Source organism: Cavia porcellus, unplaced genomic scaffold (genome assembly GCF_034190915.1).
Source record: "Cavia porcellus strain 051 isolate PalLab524CR breed Dunkin Hartley unplaced genomic scaffold, mCavPor4.1 scaffold_11, whole genome shotgun sequence".
Lineage (NCBI taxonomy): Eukaryota > Metazoa > Chordata > Mammalia > Rodentia > Caviidae > Cavia > Cavia porcellus.
In genome coordinates, this window is record NW_026947494.1 from 2,109,618 (window position 1) to 2,128,081 (window position 18,464).

Consider the following 18,464-nt stretch of genomic DNA (forward strand, 5'->3'; position numbering starts at 1 on the left):
TGGCTGCTTCCTGCTCCAGCAATTGAAGTCCCCTGGGAGACGAAGGCCCTGTTCCCCTGACCTCACAGTTGGAACTGGGTTTTTCTTCTGCTCTTTGGAAAAGACACAATGCCACACTCACACACAGAGCCTGTTGTTGTGTGGGCTGGGACATCCTGTTCCCAAGCTTGTGTGGTACATGCATGTTTGTATGTCTATGTGTGCATGTGTGTGTGCATGTGTATGTTAGTAAGTGTGCATGTGTTTGTGCGTACCTATGAGTGTATGCCTGTGCATGTGTGTGTGCATGTGTATGTTAGTAAGTGTGCATGTGTTTGTGCGTACCTATGAGTGTATGCCTGTGCATGTGTGTGTGCACGTATGTCTGTGTTCATGGGTGCATCGTGTGTCTGTATGTGTGTGCATGCATGTTGTACATCCGTGTGTGTTCATGTGTGCATGTGTATGTGTGTGCATGTTGTGTCTGTGTGCTTTTAACCCACCATCCACTTTCTAGCTGGTGTGAATTTACTTTGATAGAGAACCTCAGCCCCTGGACATGCTGCAGAAGTGGATTCTCCGCAGGATCGTGCGTGGATTTCTTTTCTTTGCTGCCCTCACACAGCTCAGCCCAGCTTCCTGTGAAATCCTTCCTGGCCCTGCACCAGCCCAGCGCCAGGCTGCTCCCCAAGCATTCTCCTCTGGGCAGTGGCCCAGTGCGCTTGTGGGTTGGTATGTGGATCTCCATGTACCATGTCATCTGTTAGAGGAAGGAAATGTGACCTGCCCAGAGTGATGTTTACAGAGGGCCAGAGGCAACCAGAGTCCTGCGAGCTCTCGTGGCCCCTAGGAAGCCCCAAAATAGCCCTGTGTGTGCTGTGTGTGCTGTGGGCTACATATTTGTCCACAAGACCTAGGAAGACTCAGAGCCCAGTACTGCTGCTGTGTGCCACGTTTGGACCAAGGCCAGGTCTTCAGGTATGTGTCCAGGCGATGGCCTTTGCTGCCTTCAGCCTTCTCAGCAGTCATCATGGTGCTAGTACGGAGTCATGGTGGGCACCAGACATGTGCTCTGCACCAAGAGGCCACTCTGGAGGGATAGCACCATGCCTGGGACTCTCCACACGGGGGGACAGCCCCACATGCATCCCAGTCCACACCAGGCGTCTCTAAGGTGCTGGGAGGAGGCATGGCTGGGTGGGAGCTGCTGGCCCCAGAGCCCCGGCTGTGGAGTCACACGTGCCTCAGCCTCCCTGGCAGGTGCCAGCAGAGGGACTTTCGGAAGTGGATTGAAGGGGAAACTGGCCTTAGTCACCAAGGTCACTGCCACTGTTCTTGGCTTCCATCTCTGGCTGACTAAGGCTGCTCCTCAGAGAAAGGCCCAGCCTCGGAGGAGTCCGCCTGGGACCCATTACCACCCAGAGCTCCCTGAAGCCCGGAAGGCCGAGACCAGGGGGTCGCATACGGGTCCTTGTGTGGGCCACTCTTGAGTTGGAGATGGCTGCCTCCAAGATGTCCTTGCAGGACACCGAAGCAGGGAGGGCGCCCCTGGATCTCTCTCTCTCTCTCTCTCTCTCTCTCTCTCTCTCTCTCTCTGTGTGTGTGTGTCTCTCTGTCCTTTAACAGTGTTGAGGATGAAACCCAGGGCCTTCATCCTAAGCTAAGTTCCCAGCCTCCTTTATTTTTTATTTTGAGACAGGCTCCTGTTAAGTTACTCAGTCTGTGTTCAAATGTGCAGTTCTCGTGCCTCAGCCTCCCAGATTGCTGTGGTCACAGTGTATCTCAAAGTTCCTGGCTCTGCAGTGTCTTCTAATTTCATTCTTAAAGGCTCAGCCCTGAGGCCTGAGTCCTCCCAAGGCCCTCTTCCAGTGCCACTGCTCTCCCTCAGGGGGCAGCCAGAAGCTCTGTAGGCAGCTGCAGACACAGCCTGCAGTGGGCCATGTTCTGCATCGTCCTTGGTGTTGTGCATCTTCTGGACACGGACCTCGAAGCCGTGGTGTGGAGGCGTGTGTCCTCCTGCCAGGACCTCCCCCGGGGGTACTGATCTGTGCCCGCTTCTGCACTGGGGCAACTGGTGGCCAGCAGCAAGCACAGAGTTGTGCTCCAGGCATGGCTGTGTCCTCCTGCCGTGTGGCTGGGTCCCCAGCCACCTCAGCCCACACCTCCCATCCTCCTGCATCCCTACAGGGCACCACCTCCTCCTGCGCCCGACAGGGCTATGTGAGGTGACAGGGCCATGTGGGAAGCTGGGAAGACACTGAGCCCCTAGACTTCCACACCCACAGCAGTGGCACTGAGGTGCACAGCCTGAGACAAAGGCCATTCCTGGGGCAGGTAGGGGGCTCTGGGGTGGGATGTTACCGAGCTTTGAGGTCACCAAGCTTCCGGGGCCACGTGGGCAGCAGAGAGCTCCAGTGGGAAACCCTCCCAGAACGACCCTCCACATGGGACCCCAGGAGGGCGAGATGCTCTCCTACACCACAGTTAAAAATTAATTCAAAACACTGTTGATGGGTCATGGGTGCAGGTCATGCCTGGGCCAGGATGGCAGAGCTGCGTGGCCCTGGAGTGGGAGGCCCCGGAGGGTCAGGTGGGGCCTGGAGCACTCCCTCTGCCTTCTCCTGATACTGCCTGGACTCGCCACTGTGTGGCCTTCGCCCATCCTGCCCCTCGCATCGGAGTTCAGCGAGATGGATCAGAGCCCGCTCTGGAGTGTGTTCGGGTGTGAGAGCCTTGTTTCTGAGCGCAGTGTCCATCTCATGCACGTGGAGTCTCTCGCCCAGTGGCGTAGTCAGAGGAGGCACAGTACAGCAGCCTCACCCAGGCTCTTCTGATCTCAGAGAAAGAAAAGCAGTCAGTCTCCTTGGAACAGTGGAGAACCAGCCCCTGAGGTTTCCGGCCAGGTCCTCGAGGGAAGAGGAGTGGCGGGGGCATCGGGGTCTCTGTCCCCTGTGAAGGCGAGATGGCTCCTACAAGTGAGAGCCTGGGCCTGGGGTGGAGGCAGGACGGGAGGGAGCATGGCAGGCTGGCACGGGGGAGCGGGCAGCTTCTGTGGCATCTCCCGGCTCAGGACACAGCTGCAGCACCAGCAGCTTTTGTGCGCCTTCTGAGCATGACGCTGAGCGCCCCCAAGGACAAGGGGAAGGGGACACCCCCAGGGTCTTGCTCTCCCCGCTGCCCTCCCTGTCACTGCCGTGCGGAGAAGCAGGTGTGTGGGCTGCAGACCTCACTCACCACCAGGCCGAGGCCAACGTGGAGGGGCCCCAGGGGCAGCCCAGGCGCTCTGTGCCGGGAGATCCATAATCAGGAGCTTCCTCTGGCTGCATCCGTGGCTCCTACTTTTGCTTTAACATCGCTGAAGAAGTAATGGAAAGTCAGGGATGAGAGTTCACGTTGCTACACTGGGTGGCGTTTATCAAGTTTTTAGCGCCCTGGAATCTGTCGTGCGGTCAGAGCAGGTTTGCGTGCAGGTCTACCATGGGAATGTACACGGCAGGTGTGAGACATCCCTTCCCCAAGGCATGGACTGTGAGCATAAGCAAAGCCACCAGCACTGCTCCAGCCATAGTTGTTGACAAATGCTCCTTCCTCTGGCCAGAAGACTAATGCCAATGGGACTGTCCACTGCATCCAGCATCCTGCTGCCCACAATGTGGCTGGTCCCAGGGAGGAGCGGGCCTGTCCCTGTGTCAATCTGTGCATCTTCTGCCAGCAGCAGGCTGCTGACTCACCTGGCAGTGACACGGCACTGTTGGTCTTCAGGGGTTTCTAGGTGTCTCTAGAGGGGATCAACAGCACAGCACAAAAGAGTGCATTGCCCGAGCTCCTCAGAAGCCAAACCAGCAGCCCCCAAGCCACTGTCCTCGCCATCGGCAGCACTGCACAGCCCACGGACGTTGCATGCCTTGGACACCACAGCCCACGGTGTGCATGGTCTGCTGTCACCAGGACTCGTACAGATACCCTACAGGTAAAGGGTGTGAACATGCACACACTCAGCGCTATGTGCATACGCAGTAGCCACGCACGCATTGAGGCAGTGCCCCTTAGTGCAGAGTCTGCACCCTGCATTCTGTACATGAGCCACACACATGCTAAGGTGCTCGCTTCTGAGTTGCTGTACCGTGCCACAACCCATATCCCACGCCACACGGGACAGACGATATAACCCACGTATGCGTGGTGCACACAGGTGCCTCAGCTCACAAACTCAATTTCTTCCTTGATTCTGGCTGCAAACTGAACTGGACAAGAACTGAAATAATTTCCCCATGAGGTCAACATTGAACCTACCTGGAATTTGATTCAGTTCTCGTCTGATTCAGTTTGCAACCAGAATAGAAGAACTAAGCTCAAGAACTGAGGTACTACTGTGGAAACCACACGTGTGCATATAGGCACACGCACATGCTAACCAGTGTGGCATCCATAAAATACCAAGCACACAGTCAGAGTGCGCACAGGATGTCTGTGTTTTCTACACAAACCCCACCCCACTACTCAGGTCACATGTGTGTTGTTTTCCTGACCTCTCAAAGGGTGAACCATTGCACCACTCCAGTGTAAATAATGCATTGAAGTCAAATACAGACTGCCAGGCCCAGGCAACAATTAATTATAGAGCACATAAATCCTTCCTTCCACATGATGAATGTGAGCTCCTTTGTGCATAAATGTTTCTCTGGATTTTGTTTGAACTGTTGGCCTCATAACATCTAACGGTGCAGTATGGATAATTTTCATTAGAAAAATAATTATAGGCTAAATATGGTTAATAAAACATTAACTATAAATTTGAATATTTTAAAAGCATGTCCTTCTAGAAGCAGCTTCTAATGAATTTTGATGGAAATACCATGATTACTTAAGAGAAAATAAACAGCCCTGGCTATTATACACAATTGTGAGTGGAGGCATTACACAAAACAATTTAACTCGGAAATAATTATTCTGGGCAATCTGCTTCATAAAGCTGAAGATATAAAGGAGAAAGGAAAAATACTGCTTCATGCATGACGAGAATTTGGTCTAATTCTGATCCCATTCCAGATTCATGAATTTGTAGTTATTAGTAAATCATAAATCATTCAAGACTTAAAGTTAAAATAACACAGGACACAAACTTCTGTGGGAAGACTTAGCGCTGATTTAAGGTCCCAAAGAGGCTCCGGCAGACCGTGAAGGACTGAACCCCTGTCTCTCCAAGTGGGCTCAGAGGGCACAGTGCTCACTTGGACCCGCTTCTTCCGCTTCCCCTTCCCGCCTCTCTCCTCCCTTCCTCCTTCTTCTCTCCTTCCCTCCCCCTCTACCTCCCCCAGTCTTCCAAGGGGATGACTCTCAGGTGACATTCACAGCCCACTGCCTCTCTCCAGGAAACCTGAACTCAAGCTCCTGCAAATTGTGTTCAGAGTTAAACAGAGGTTTTTAAAGATCTGCTGTTTTATCCAGGTGTGGCAGTGCAGATCCGTGATCACAGCACCCTGGGAAGCTGAGGCAGGAGGATCGAAAATTCCAATCTAACCTGAGCAATTTAGTGACTTAGCAGGACCCTGACTCAGAATTTAAACTAATGAAAGAAATAAAGCAAACAAAATCGGACAGCCAGGGTGTGGTCAGTGTGGAGCTCTTGCGCGCTGTCCCCAGGGGCACACACACACTCACACCCATTATTTTCAAGGTAATACACCCCACCACCGCGCCTCCAGTGAGAGGGACTTGTGGGGAGGTGGCTGTGCCTCGATGCTCACCCAAGTGGGGCTAAGGAAAGTCACTTGTGGCTCTTTGAGAGTCAGGGCACCTTCCACGTGACTGGGGCCATGCGCCCTCTCAGCTCCCACTCTGCCTGGCCAGGGTCCCGCTGAGGCTGCTGCCCAGCCCCAACCGCTGGGCGCTGTGGTCTGCACAGAAATGCAGGTGCTTGGGGTCCCACAACAAGGAGGCTGCGTCCTTGTCTGTGACAGGCTGGAGAAGGAAACGGGTAGCCATGGGGCATGAAAGTGCAGCTGGTGCCCGTCTGGAGTTGTCTGTGGGCCTCCATCCCTCCTGGCCCTGCTGCGTGCCTGAGGCCCTCCCGGCAGACCCTGTACCTGTGCGGCCCTAGGTCCTGCGTCCTCCTTGGTACCCAGGCTTCCTGAACTGTCCTCCACCCAGCCCTAGCCAGGAACTGGCCTGTTTAGCCCTCAGGGCCTCCTGCCCACGTCTTCTGTCTCAACCCCATGCTGACCTCATGTTACCCACAGTCCAGGCCATTCCCCTCCCAGGATCTCCGGGCTCCTCCACTGCCTCCAGGTCACATGGGAGGCCCTGGGGTGTCCCAGAGTGGAGCTCTTCCCTCCTGTCCTCCTCGTCCCCTTCCCATGGCCCCCAAACTCCAGCCCGCATGCTCCCCCTCTCTCCTGAGCTCCGGGGCCCTTGTCTCCACGGGCAGGAGGGATGAGGCAGAACAGGTTTCTGGCTGAGCCTGGTGGGCAGGTGGGTGGCAGGTTAGCTCCAGAATACTTTTAACTGGAGTTTAAAATGATTTACAGAACAGAAAGTACCAGGGAATTCCCCGCATGCCTTGAACAAAGAGCGGAGGAGGTGAGAATTAAGGTTGGTGATGCAGTAATTACCACTGGTCCAACAACCCTTCATTAGGGGACTTGGCTCCTCCAAACAGCCCCCTGGCTGGGGTGCACTTGCGTAACTGTCCTCCTGCTGCTCCGGCCTGAGAGTTGAGGCCCTGCTTTGGGGCTCCGGAGACAGCTGGGGAGAAAAAGTGAGCATCTCATCCCAGGGACATGGCCCAAAAGTGACACTTGTTTGCTTCAGCTTGGGAACATGTGAAGAGTCTTCTATTTTGCCTGGGTTTCCCGTACTGTGAGTGTGCACGTGTGCATACAAGTGTGAAACCTTAAGTGCTCACAACATTGAAATAACCTGTCACCAAGGCTCTCTGATGAGCTCATTGTTAGTGAATCAGAAACTGGTGACTTCAGCTACTGTCACAGCCTAAGCTCATGGTGGCAGGAGAACTTCCCTGCAAACCCCAGCTTGGCGGCTTCACAGAGCAGCTCGGGCACAGAAAGCCCGGGAGACAGACCTGAGGTCCCACGGTGACCGAGGCATGGCCCAGGACCAGTGGCAGAATGCAGGGTCCTGACCGTGGATGTGGCCCTGAAAGAGCTCACTGCCCTTTCCAGACCCCGGGAAGGAGGGGCAGCCACTCCCAAGTACACACAGGGCTGTCCCCAAGAGCTGTGATGCACTGTGCAGCTGCCTGGCTGTCAGTATGAGGCAGCAGCAGCCTGGTGGCCACGAGGATTGATGCCATGACGTCCCCTTTCTGCTGGACTCTGGGGCAGCAGGGTCGGGGGCTGGCAGCCTCTAGGTCTGCAGTACTCAGGAAGGGGCAGGAGCTGTCTGCTTTCTACCTGGTGTCCCTTCCTCTTGAGGTTCAAGGACAGCAAACCCCATGTGGCATCTCCTCTGTGACAGCTGCATGCAGGTGTGCTGGCTCCAGGTTCTGAGCAGTGGGTGACTCGGGAACCGGGGCTGAGTGAAACCACTGTACACATGAGGAGCTGGGTGTGCTATGTGATATGTGCACACCGCCTCATGGCCGAGCTGGTCCCTGACTCAAACCCTGACCCACGTGGTCTGCTTACCCTCTGTGAGCCAGTCCCAGGCCGCCTCTCACTCCCAGGTGCAGATGGGAAGCAGAGGCAGCTGGGTAAGCGTGGGGGTGTCTCCCTGTGGACCTGTGGGGTGAGGGACTGCTGTACCAAGTCTGAAAGGCTCTTCAGCAGGTGACAAGGGAAACTGATGAGAGTCCATAAATGCTGTCCCCAGAACGATGATGGGAGTCCTGGGCCTGCGATGGTGATGCCTGGAGAAAAGGAAACGGGCCAGGTATCTCCTCCTGGGCCTCTTCTGACCTCTGCGTGTTCCTTGGGGAATTTACTCCACTGATCCTGCCCACTCTTCTGGTGAGCAAAAAGCCCTCCAGAAGTGCAGACATGGCCTGGAGGGTTCTCTGGGTGTCTCAGGCTGGGGGCTCCAAAACTGGGCAGCATCTAAGTCTACAAATGCTTGTGAAGCACCTACCATGTGCCCTGCAGAGATGCCACCCTTCGGTATGCAGTGGTGGGTACTCTCACTGCAGCTCAAAGGCAGGGTGCATTTCCTGTTGGAAGTGCCCCCTGACCAGCGTTCACCCCTCCTTCCAGGAAAACTGCAGACCCCTCCCTGACCCGTGCATCCCTCGATTTTCATGTTTCTTGAGACATCTTGGAAATCAACCTGGCATCATCTACATGTTCTGGGGAAGACTCCAGAGAGCAGCAAGGTACAGTCTCACCTGCCCCAAGTCCCTGGGAACACTGCTGACCCGCGGCGCAGGGATGAGGGCGCTGTTTGCAGGGGCTCCCCTAGGCCCCCATGAGCGGCCCCCAGGTACCAACTTATACAATGAATGACCAGAAACCTGAGGACATTGCCTGGGTTTACAAACAGTCAAATTCTCCTTGCAGGGGCTGGGGATTTAGCTCAGCAGCATAAGCGCTTACTTTGCAAGCATGCAATTGTGAGTTTGATTCCTGGTACCAAAAAAACTGGGGTAGTGGCTATATCCTCTGAAAGCCCCTGGGAGGCCCCTTCTCTGCCCCGAGAGCTTTGGCAGCTCCAGCTGCCTGGCCTGTGGCCACCCCACTTCAGCATCCATCTCCGTCCTCTCATGGCTGCTGTCTGCCTGTGCTGGACCTCAAATCTCCCTTTGAACACCAGGAGGCCATGGAATCCTTCATTCATCCCTTTCAAGGGAGGTCAACCCTTCTTCCAGGGCCTGCTGTGCACATGAAGGGCATGTGACACCCCATGGGATTTGAACGTCTTCCATTTGGGAAGAGCTCAGCTCAAGGCTTTAACAGAAGGACATCACTTCCATGGAGCATGAATTTTGGAGGAGGTGTGTTTCAATCCCCTGCACGCAGTAGCACTAAGGTGCATATATCGTGCGTGTGCTGCTGCCATGTGCCATGAAGGGAGACATGTCTGCATGGCTGTCTGCTCGTGTGCCTACTGGAGGCCAGCACTCTCTCCGGGCTGGAGGACAGCACCCTCCTGGGGTTGGAGGCCGAGCAGACAGAGAATAAGAAGAACTCTCCACCGAGATTCTATCCTATTTTCAATTATAAATTACAGGACAAAAACCCCTGCACTCCGCCTAGGCACGGCTGACCTTGAGCTGAATGAAGATAGATAGGTGTGGAGAGAGGAGCTGCGTGGGGCAGGTCTGCATGCGGACAGAGGCGGAAGAGGCGTGGGTACCTGGCTGCAGACACTGCCACCGCCTGGGGCTCCTTGGACCTGTGCCCAGCAAGGTGCCCACCGTGAGATCTTCCTCCTCCTCAGCTTCCTGCAGGGCCTCCCAGATGTGCTGGGATGGTGAAGGTCATGTGTTCCAGGAGCGCGGGGCGGTCACATGGGCTGCTGTACTGAGCTGGACACACATGGAGTTGGGGAAATGAGAGGGCTCAGGACCCCCATGGCCAAGAGGGGTGGGGCAGATCCCATCGCCTCCTGGGGTCAAGAAAAGGGAAATTCAGAGGCTCCCAGGAGCAAGAGAAAAGCTGAGGCCAGGAGGAACTGGAGCAGTCAGTGGTTGGCGCTGGCAGGAAGGTGGTGCCAGGTGACTGATTAAGCCCCAGCTTGCATCACGGCCTTCGAGCCAGTGCCCAAGCAGCTCCGCGGAGTGGAAGCAGAGGAAGGGGAGCGGGCTCTGAGCACGGAGAGGCCCCGTGTTTTCCTCCAGGCATTTGCTGAATGTGGATCGAGGCGGATTAACCACACAGAGTGCCGGCCAGTCACGAAGAGGCCCAGGCTGCAGAGCAGGAGCCCAGTCGGCACGGGAAACTGGCAACAGTGATAACCCAGCACGGAAGACCTGGCATGCACCCACTGTGCACGGGCTGCATCGGTGCCGGCCAGCTGCCCTCACCTAAAGAGCATCGGCGGCTCTTTTCTGCCTTCCCAAAGCATCTGAGGTGCATCTTCTGGTTTGGAGATGTTTGGAAAACAGGACGGTGTTCTGTCCGCTTTGGTGTTTCATGTGAGCCCGTTACTCCTGACAAGTGAGCTTCCAAAGTAAAAGGCATTTGCGAAGCGCAAGCAAGTGAAGGGCATTCCAGGAGGACAGTGTCCAGCCCTGAAAAGGGCGCCATGCAGGAAGCCGGGCCAATACTCCTGCTCCTCACATTCACCCCTGCTGTGCTGGCTCCCTTTCCACAGCACGGGCCACGTTTAGGTCCAGCTATGAGAAGGACATCGTCTCTCAAGAGCTTAGAAACCACCATGACTTGCTCTGTCCGTCCCCTTCCTGGGGCAACGTGGACAGTTACTAACACCCAGAGCAACCACATGTCCAGAGGAGGATGGTGGGGAGGTGAGCCCAGGAGACCCCGCTGCTGGGGTACTTGGAACCCCAGCCAGTGACGATGGTTCCTGTGTGCTGTGACCGCGCTGAGCATCCATCACGAGCCTGCAGCTTCAGAGCGGCTCCAGCCCTGTGACACAGGCTCCCTGCGCCTCCTAGAGCCAGCGCTAAAAAGAAAAAGCCAGTGTGTCTGCAGGATGCTTAATTCCAGAAAAAGTAAAAGCATTGGAATTAGTCACTCGGTTGCTGTAGGATTAGGGCTATCGGAATCCAGCAATTACTCCGTCGAGAGAGCAGAACACGCCTCGCAGAGCCCGTGTGGTGAGCCACTCTGTCAGGACTGAACGGGAGCCAGCGTGTCTTTCGAGTAATGCGCTCCGGCTGAAGTTGGGGTTTTAAGAAGCTCTTAGCTCAGAAGCCAACATTGTTACCAGAGCTTGTCAGCCACCATGCAGGCGGGCAGGGCTGCCGCACAAGGAGGCCGAGTTGCTCTCATGTCCTCTCCCTGCAGGTGAAGACCCCAGCCCCTCCCAGGGAGGAGCACAAACTCTTTCTCCACTCGTCCCTCTTCTGCGTCCCAGCAGCCAGTATCAGGCAAGGCCTGTCTCTGGCAGTCCCTGGAGTACCAGAGTGCTGTCATTCCCAGGAGGAAGACAGAGTATCCGTGGCATTCTGGCTGAGGGTAACCAGGGCAATGCAGCCTGTGACATGGCTAACTTTATATGTTACCTTGCATCTTGGCAGGGCCATCAGATGCCCAGAGACTCGACCACACCTTCTGGCTGGGCCAGGAGGGAGGTTCCAGTAGAGCTGAGCATCTGAATCCACAGACTGTTGGGGGTGGGGGGCTCATCTAGTGAGCTGACAGAGGGCGAGCCTGGAATAGAAGGCTGCGGAAGAGCAGGCTGGTTTTTCTGACTGCCTCTGTGGTGGGAGCAGCCTTCTTCTGCCTTGGAACTTGGGTTGGAACTGGATCTCACATCTTCAGATCTTCTGATCGCAGATTCGGATTTTTTAGGCCCCATAATCATGGGATCCAGTTCCCTGTGTTTGATCTCTGCAGCTTCCTCTGTCACCCCACAGTCCAGCCATGCAGCTGCCCCAGGGAATAGCTTCCCTTAGGCAGCAGCCCCCATGGGCTCCAGCCACATCCCCACCTCCTGGCCTGGGGAGGAGGCCCATCCTAGCTTCTTCTCAACTGAGGAAGAAGAAACACGGTTTCTGCCATTTTTCTGTCTCAGTAAAAAGCAGCCCCAGCATAGCACTCCTTATGCTGAGAGAGGGCCAGGCTGGCCAGGGTTTGGAAGCCAGTGCTGGGCTCCTCCGTCACCTGTGCTGCGACAGTGAATCAGGGTGGGACATAGGAGGAGGAAGGGGCAGGAGCCTTGCAGAGTGTGTCCTCCAGGCCCCAAGGACACCAGCTGCTCCTCATCATCGTGTCCTGGTGGCACCACGCCAAGGACTGAGCCCTCAGACCCAGACTGAGATGCATCCAGACCAAAGGACAGCCCTGTGCTGCCACATTTTGGGAACAGAGGTGTCTGCTTTGTACAAAGCTCAGCACTAAGGAGCAACTTAATCAGAACTTCCCAGGGCTTCACACAATCCTTTTTAAAGAGAGGAAGGAGCAGTCCTTTTCCTCAGCTGTTCTGCCAGAGTCTCAGGAGCTTCCTTCTCATCTCTCACTGCCCTTCTCCGTCTCCCTGGAGACTGGTCAGCGTGGATTTCAGCAGTCAATGGAACAAGAGTCTGAGCTGCTGATCTGGGAGCACAGGAGTGAGCACTGGCTGGCCCTCCCTCTCTGGGGCACCGAGCCTCTCCAGTGCATCAGTATTTTGCAGAAGTCCAGGAGTGTCGTTGGCCTGTCGCAGGGGCCTGGTGGACAGGACCCGGGAGTAGCCGGAAGTACTGGTGTCTTGTCAGTCTGGGTGGCAGCTGCTGTCCTTATTAGATGCCTGCATAAATTACAAAACAGAGTGGACAAGCGGAAGGAAAAATGCATTTTTTCTCCTACAAAGAAACGAAATATGTAAACTATTGATCCTGTAGGAGGAAGTGTCCCGCATCTTATTGAAATAAGAAGAAGGATTTGGAGAAGGAGAAGACAGCGCGGGGTAAGAGCCGGTCTTCGGCTCCTCTAACGGATAGCCCCAAGTTGTAGAGGCCATTATTTCTTGCATTTTCAGAGCAAATGAACTTGACAGATGGCCGTGTCACCCAAACCCCCACCTACCAACTTGATTATGCAGAAAACAATACAATAGAAAAGAAATCATTACTGAAGGAACCTGGTTAGTCCACAGAGGGCCGGGGAATGCAGAAGAACAAAATTACAGTGGTGGAATTGAACAGCAAGAATGCATTTAACATAAAGTGGGTTACTGCGAGGCAATCAGTCATGGCTAAAGCTATTGTCTGGGCTCGCTTGCATGGTATATGAAGTCATCTGTCATCTCCCGCAGAAGTTAGGCTTAGTTTATAAGGGAAATCTACAAAGGTTTCACCAGGGCCTGTTTGGGAAGCCCTAAGTAGTAGCTCAAGGTGGACCCAGAGAAATGGAAAGCTGGGCTTTGTTTAAGATGCTGTGACAATTCCTGTGTTTGGAAGAAAATTATCAAAGCCACTTGGATCGGTGTCTAACGTGAGATCCCTGCGTGGTGCTGCATGGGGGCGTTAGGGAAACAGATGTCTTTCATCTCAGCCGTGTTCACCCTCATACCTGCATGGACACCAAGGCTGCTGAGCCAGGAGGAAAGAGAGGCCAGAGACCACCGGGCTTTTTAAGGGCTGGAGCAGAGGGTCACTGTGGGTTCTGAAGATCTGACGACCTCATTTTCAGCAGCATATATTTGTGAGCACAGGTTGACTCCAAGTACACCAATGCTGTCATTTGTGCACCAGACAGCAGGGACAGAAGGTTAAACAGTGGCACTGGCCCTACTAAACACAGTCCCCAGCACCTAGCAAGATGCTCAGGGCCGCTGATGGGTTCTTAAGAATCTGGTCAAGTGTGGCTTCCTTCCTGAAAGCCAGAGCATGTGGCCACCTGGACACCTTTTTGCAGGATATCTCTCCCACCTGTCACCCTCCTCACCTGTCACTGCAGCAAGGGGCAGGGCCAGCCTCCAGGGTGTCCATGTGCTTTGCTGACCCTTTCCTCCCACAGCCGTAATTAGTTTGGTGCTATCTGAACTCTCCCAGGAAGAGTGTGCCGTATCCACCTATCTGCACCACCGTCACCCACGTGCCCAACACTGGCCTCGCTGTATGGGAAGGAGGGTCAGGGTCTGTGTGATGTGTTTGCACACGTGCACCAGCACTACGCTGCTCAGCACTGTTACCTGAGCTGGTCATAGTGTGTCCCGCAGAGTCTCAGGGGGAAAGTCTGTGTCCCTGAGGCAGCATGTTGAGAGGCAGAGCTTCGAGGGTAGATCAGCTCCGGAGGGCCCTGCCTCCTCGGTGCGTTAATCCAGCGATGCACGAACAGCTGAGAGTTGGACCCTGGAGGGGTGGGAACCAAGGAGGCGGGGTCGACTGGAGATCGGAAGTCACGTCCCGTGTACCTCAGTCGCTTTTATTGCTGTGGCAAAATACCTGACGCCCACAACTTAACAGAAGAGAAGCTTATCCAGGCTCGTGTTTTAGTCCGAGGGCTGCTGGCACCAAGGCAGAAAGTACGTGACAGAGGGGCTGGTTGAGAAAAGCTGCTGAAGGCATGGTAGACAGGAGGGAGTCCCGGGAGGATGGGGAGGGCCACACCCAGCAACCCGCCTTTCTGTCCAGGCCCCACTCTGAGGGCCCCCAGGGCCCAACCACCTTCCAGGCTGGGTCTGAGCGCCTGCAGCTCTGAGATGGTGCCAAAGACGCCCCACAGCAGGAGTGTGCTGTAAGGCCGGAGACCCTCAGTGCCCTCTCCCCATCTCTCCCTCTTCTCCCTCTCCCTCCCTCTCCTCCTCCCTCTCTCCTACCACTGCCACGGAGGAAGCCTCTTTGCCTCACCACAGCCCCAGAAGCAGCAGAGCCAAGAAACCATGGACTGAAACCTCGGAAACTGTGCGCCGAAATACAACTTTCCCATCTCGAGTTGACCTTCTCTGACATTTCGTCACAGTGACTGAAAGCTAATTAAGATACCCATACCTTATCAATTGGCAGATGTCACCCAAATATATAGGTGCTTAATAAATTAATGCATCATTACAGAGAATTATATGTAATATTAATATTATCAAGTAATGTGCTTTGTATGCTATCATCTAATACCCTAAGACTTTACTATAGCCTATAATTTGTTAAGTATAAATATGAATTTGTTAGAAACTGACCCAGGAATTACTTTGTACCTGTGAGAAAATTTAAAGGATCTGCCAAGGGACTCGCTGGCTCATTTCCACGTTGGTACTTTTTGGATTGTTTGTCAGCAGAAGCTGCATCTTTCTTTTGTATTTAACTTGATGGCAGGTAAGTGCTTGGCATTTGGTGACAATATTCTACTTGTTCCCGTGTCCAACTAAAGACAGAACTGTGTCCTAGATTTTTCTGACCTTAACACTCACACTCAGAGCACGTTGTGCAAGCATCTGCAGAGGTAACATTTGCTGCTGAGGTGAAGCCGCAGAGCCGGCGGGTCCCCTGCACCTCCCACCCGCCCTGAGACTCCACAGACCAGGGGTGCTGGCCACCCGCGCAGGCCAAGGGCACATCCACCTGTCCTGAACGAAAACGCTCCAGTGATGACACATTACAGCATTCCACATCTAAAACAGCATCTGTGAAGTCTGCTGACCATGACTCCCGGGTCCTTCTCCGAGGTCTGGGGGCTAGTGGGTTTGGGTGTCATCGAGAGCCCAGCCTTATGCCCTGGGGATGGTGCTTCTGCACAGATTCCTGCAGCTTGTGGTCTTCCTGGTCAGGTATAAAGGATGCAAGCAGTAGAGGAGGACATCTGGGCTCTCTGACCATGGGGACACTGAGAAGGCTGTGGCTCCATCACAGGGCACAGGATCAGTTCTGACAATCCCAGCTACCAGGACTGACAGTCACTCAGCTTTGGGGCCACGTGACCTTCTAGAAGCCATAGGCTATGGGCTGCCCACTGAACTTTGCCCTCCTGGGTTTCACATGGGGCAAAGTGGTTGTTGACTGCATGGCAGAAATGCCTGGATGGTAAGATTTACTGTGGCAGGAGAACACAGTTAATTTACTTAATAAATTCTGTTTTCCAGCCAGAACATCTGCACCAGTCCCAAGAGAAGTGGTACACAATTCTGACGCTCACAGCATAATAGTGCCACAGCTTCTGGCAGGAGCATCTTGATAGAAGGCATCGCTGGCAGCCAGGAATCAGGGCAGGGACGTGGCAGACAAGGAGTGAGAAACCAGACCTGGACCCCCAGACTACGCTTCCATGACCCACCCAGATACACAACTGTATTCCACTGATCCTCTGGGTGGATCCCCAAACCAACCCTAACCCCTAACCCTAACCCCTCTAAGTTCTAACCTAATTAACCTAATGGCCACAGTACAGGGGCGCCCCCCATAGCCTGGGCCCTGGGATCTAAAGCATCTCTAGTTGGGAGGGGTGGAGAAGGACCACAGCCAGTGCCAAGAGGACCGTGGCATCTTGCACACCCTTGACAAGGATATCTACCATTCTGCGAGGAAGCAGTCAGTGTCGAGTGGTACCAGCCTTGACCTCCCCAACCTTGCCCTGCCTGGCGTGGTAAGACGCCAGCTGCACAGCTGCAAATCCGTAAGAATTGGGTTCAGCATCATGGGAAGCCCACTGGGCTGAGAGCAAGGACACCAGGCTCCTGTGCCTGCCACCTGGACACACATCTGTGCTCACAGCTGAGGGAGGTCCCTCAGCCTCGGGATGCCCAGCTGCACCTAACCCAAGCCCAGTGCAGGGCCCAGCCAGTGGAGGGTACAGATACTCCGGGGCGGGGCTCGTTTGCTCCCAGCACGGCTCCCAGAGCTGCTTGTCAACAAGCAGGGACGGTGGCTTTCTCCAGGAGGCAGGGATGGCGCCATCAGCCTAACTTTTTGCAATGGTGACATAAGTATCTATCATTTCACTATATATGAATTTTTTAATATTTCCAATATAGATGTTGCTGAATGTGGAATTTCATGAGATATGATTCCACTTAGCCCGGGGGCCTTTTGATTCCTCTAACGTTCCTTTATCAGGTTTCATCAGCTTTATTGGAAAATGGGATAGGGCCTTATTGGAAGCCGGGTGGAAATTTGTCAGGCACTTAGCAGGGCTATCAGTCTTGAGTGCAATCGTCACTGCAGACATAAGGATCTGGATTTCCAGAGCCCTGGACCACTGTCGCCCGGAGGAGAGTGTGAAGGCGAGGACAGGTAGCAAGCAGTGCTTCTCCAGGAGCACAGAGGGAGACAGGATGGCGGCAGAGTGAGAGAGGTGGCATCAGAGGTGCTCACTGGAAGCTGCAGAGGACTCAGGGGACTTCATGGACACCAGCGGCATGGACAGCCCGGAAGTGGAGGGATTGGCATCAGGCCAAAGTATTTCCTAAATGACCAGGTGTGAGGGTGACCCTCTTTCTCCTAAGGGAAGAAAAAAGACCCTACTTTCTGAGAGCGAGTCCTTGCTGAGGGGAAGGGTGGAAATGGTCAGGAGGTGCAGGCCAGGCCGGGTTATGAGAAGTGCACTTGGGATGGGGTTTGCGGGCACAGGTGAAGAGCGTCAAAGTATGCAGGGGCCTCAAAGTGGGAAATTTGGCTCCTGTATCTGATCATGAAAGAGGCTGAAAAGCAGCAGTTCTCTAAGTTGGGTCCACAGGCTGGCAGCATGGCAGCCACTGGGGATTGTTGTCACAGCTGTCTCCGGGGGAGGGGGAGTCCTGCCTAAGTCATCTGCTGAGAATCAGCATTCTGGAAAGGGAGTCAGCTGAAAGGACAAGGGACAGAGACAGGGCATGGGGAAATGAAAAGAGGGACAGAGAAGAAGGTCGGGGCTGTGGAAGTCTTCCTCCAAGGACAGAGATCAAGGCAGGACTCTGCGGAAGCAGGTGAGGCTGGGGGCGAGCAGGGCCCCCACCCCAGGAGACAGGGAGGCAGAGGCAGGTGACAGAGGAAGGGCAGGGACAGAGGGATGGATGGGCTGACCACAGGGAGAGGGTGGGGGGCATCATGGGTGTTTGCAGTGTCTCTGGGGACCTCCTTCCCCAGCTGGGCCTTCTTGACACCTCTGTGTCCCAGAGGCTTCCCCTGGAGGTGGCTGCCCCGGCACTGGCGGGGCCCCTGCGGTGTTCAGTGACCTGCTGGATCGTGAAGCATGTCCTGCAGTGGGGACGTAGTCCCTTCCCCATCCCAGAGGCCAGAACACTGAGGGGCCCCCAGAGCAGGACCCGTGCTGCATGTTGTGTTATGGATGACGTCATCGGAATTTCAGAACCACGGGATTGAAGGGTTCCAAGGGAAGCTGACCAAAGGGATTTTTGGATGTCAATGCCTTTGTAGCAGAGAGGCCTTGATTTATGATCTTTTCTCAGGATCCTCAAGAGGCAAGGAGTGGCTGAGGCACTGCACCCTGGGGCACCAGCTTCTTCTGGGGTGTGCAGTGTGTGGGTGGGGAGTTGGAGAGCTGAGCGACGAACTGTTGGGACAGGCATCACACGGAAAATGTCAAAAGGCTTTGCAAACATCTGGAGATCTTCAGTCACACATTGAAGTCCCAAAGATACATGACAATCCCTTTAAGGGGAAGCAATTACGAGGAAGTATTGCTGAAGCCCCATCTAAGGACACCGAGCCAGGGTACGAGCAGCCTGGACTAGGTCCTGCTCACCTGCGCAGGAGTGGGAATCTTAGCCTGGGGACCTTAGTGACTGACAGGCCAGCAGTTTGAGAGGTCCTGCACTGAGCGGATGTGGGCAGCAGAGTATGAGGGAGCCGTGGCTTGGGGTGCATGCGGAGCCGTGACTCCTGCTGCTGCACCCAAAATCTGACCCATTCTGTCCTTTGCTGGAGGGACACCAAAGCAGAGGTCCCACAGGGTGACCCACTGGAGACAGTCACGCTGCCCTTGATGCGTGTCAGG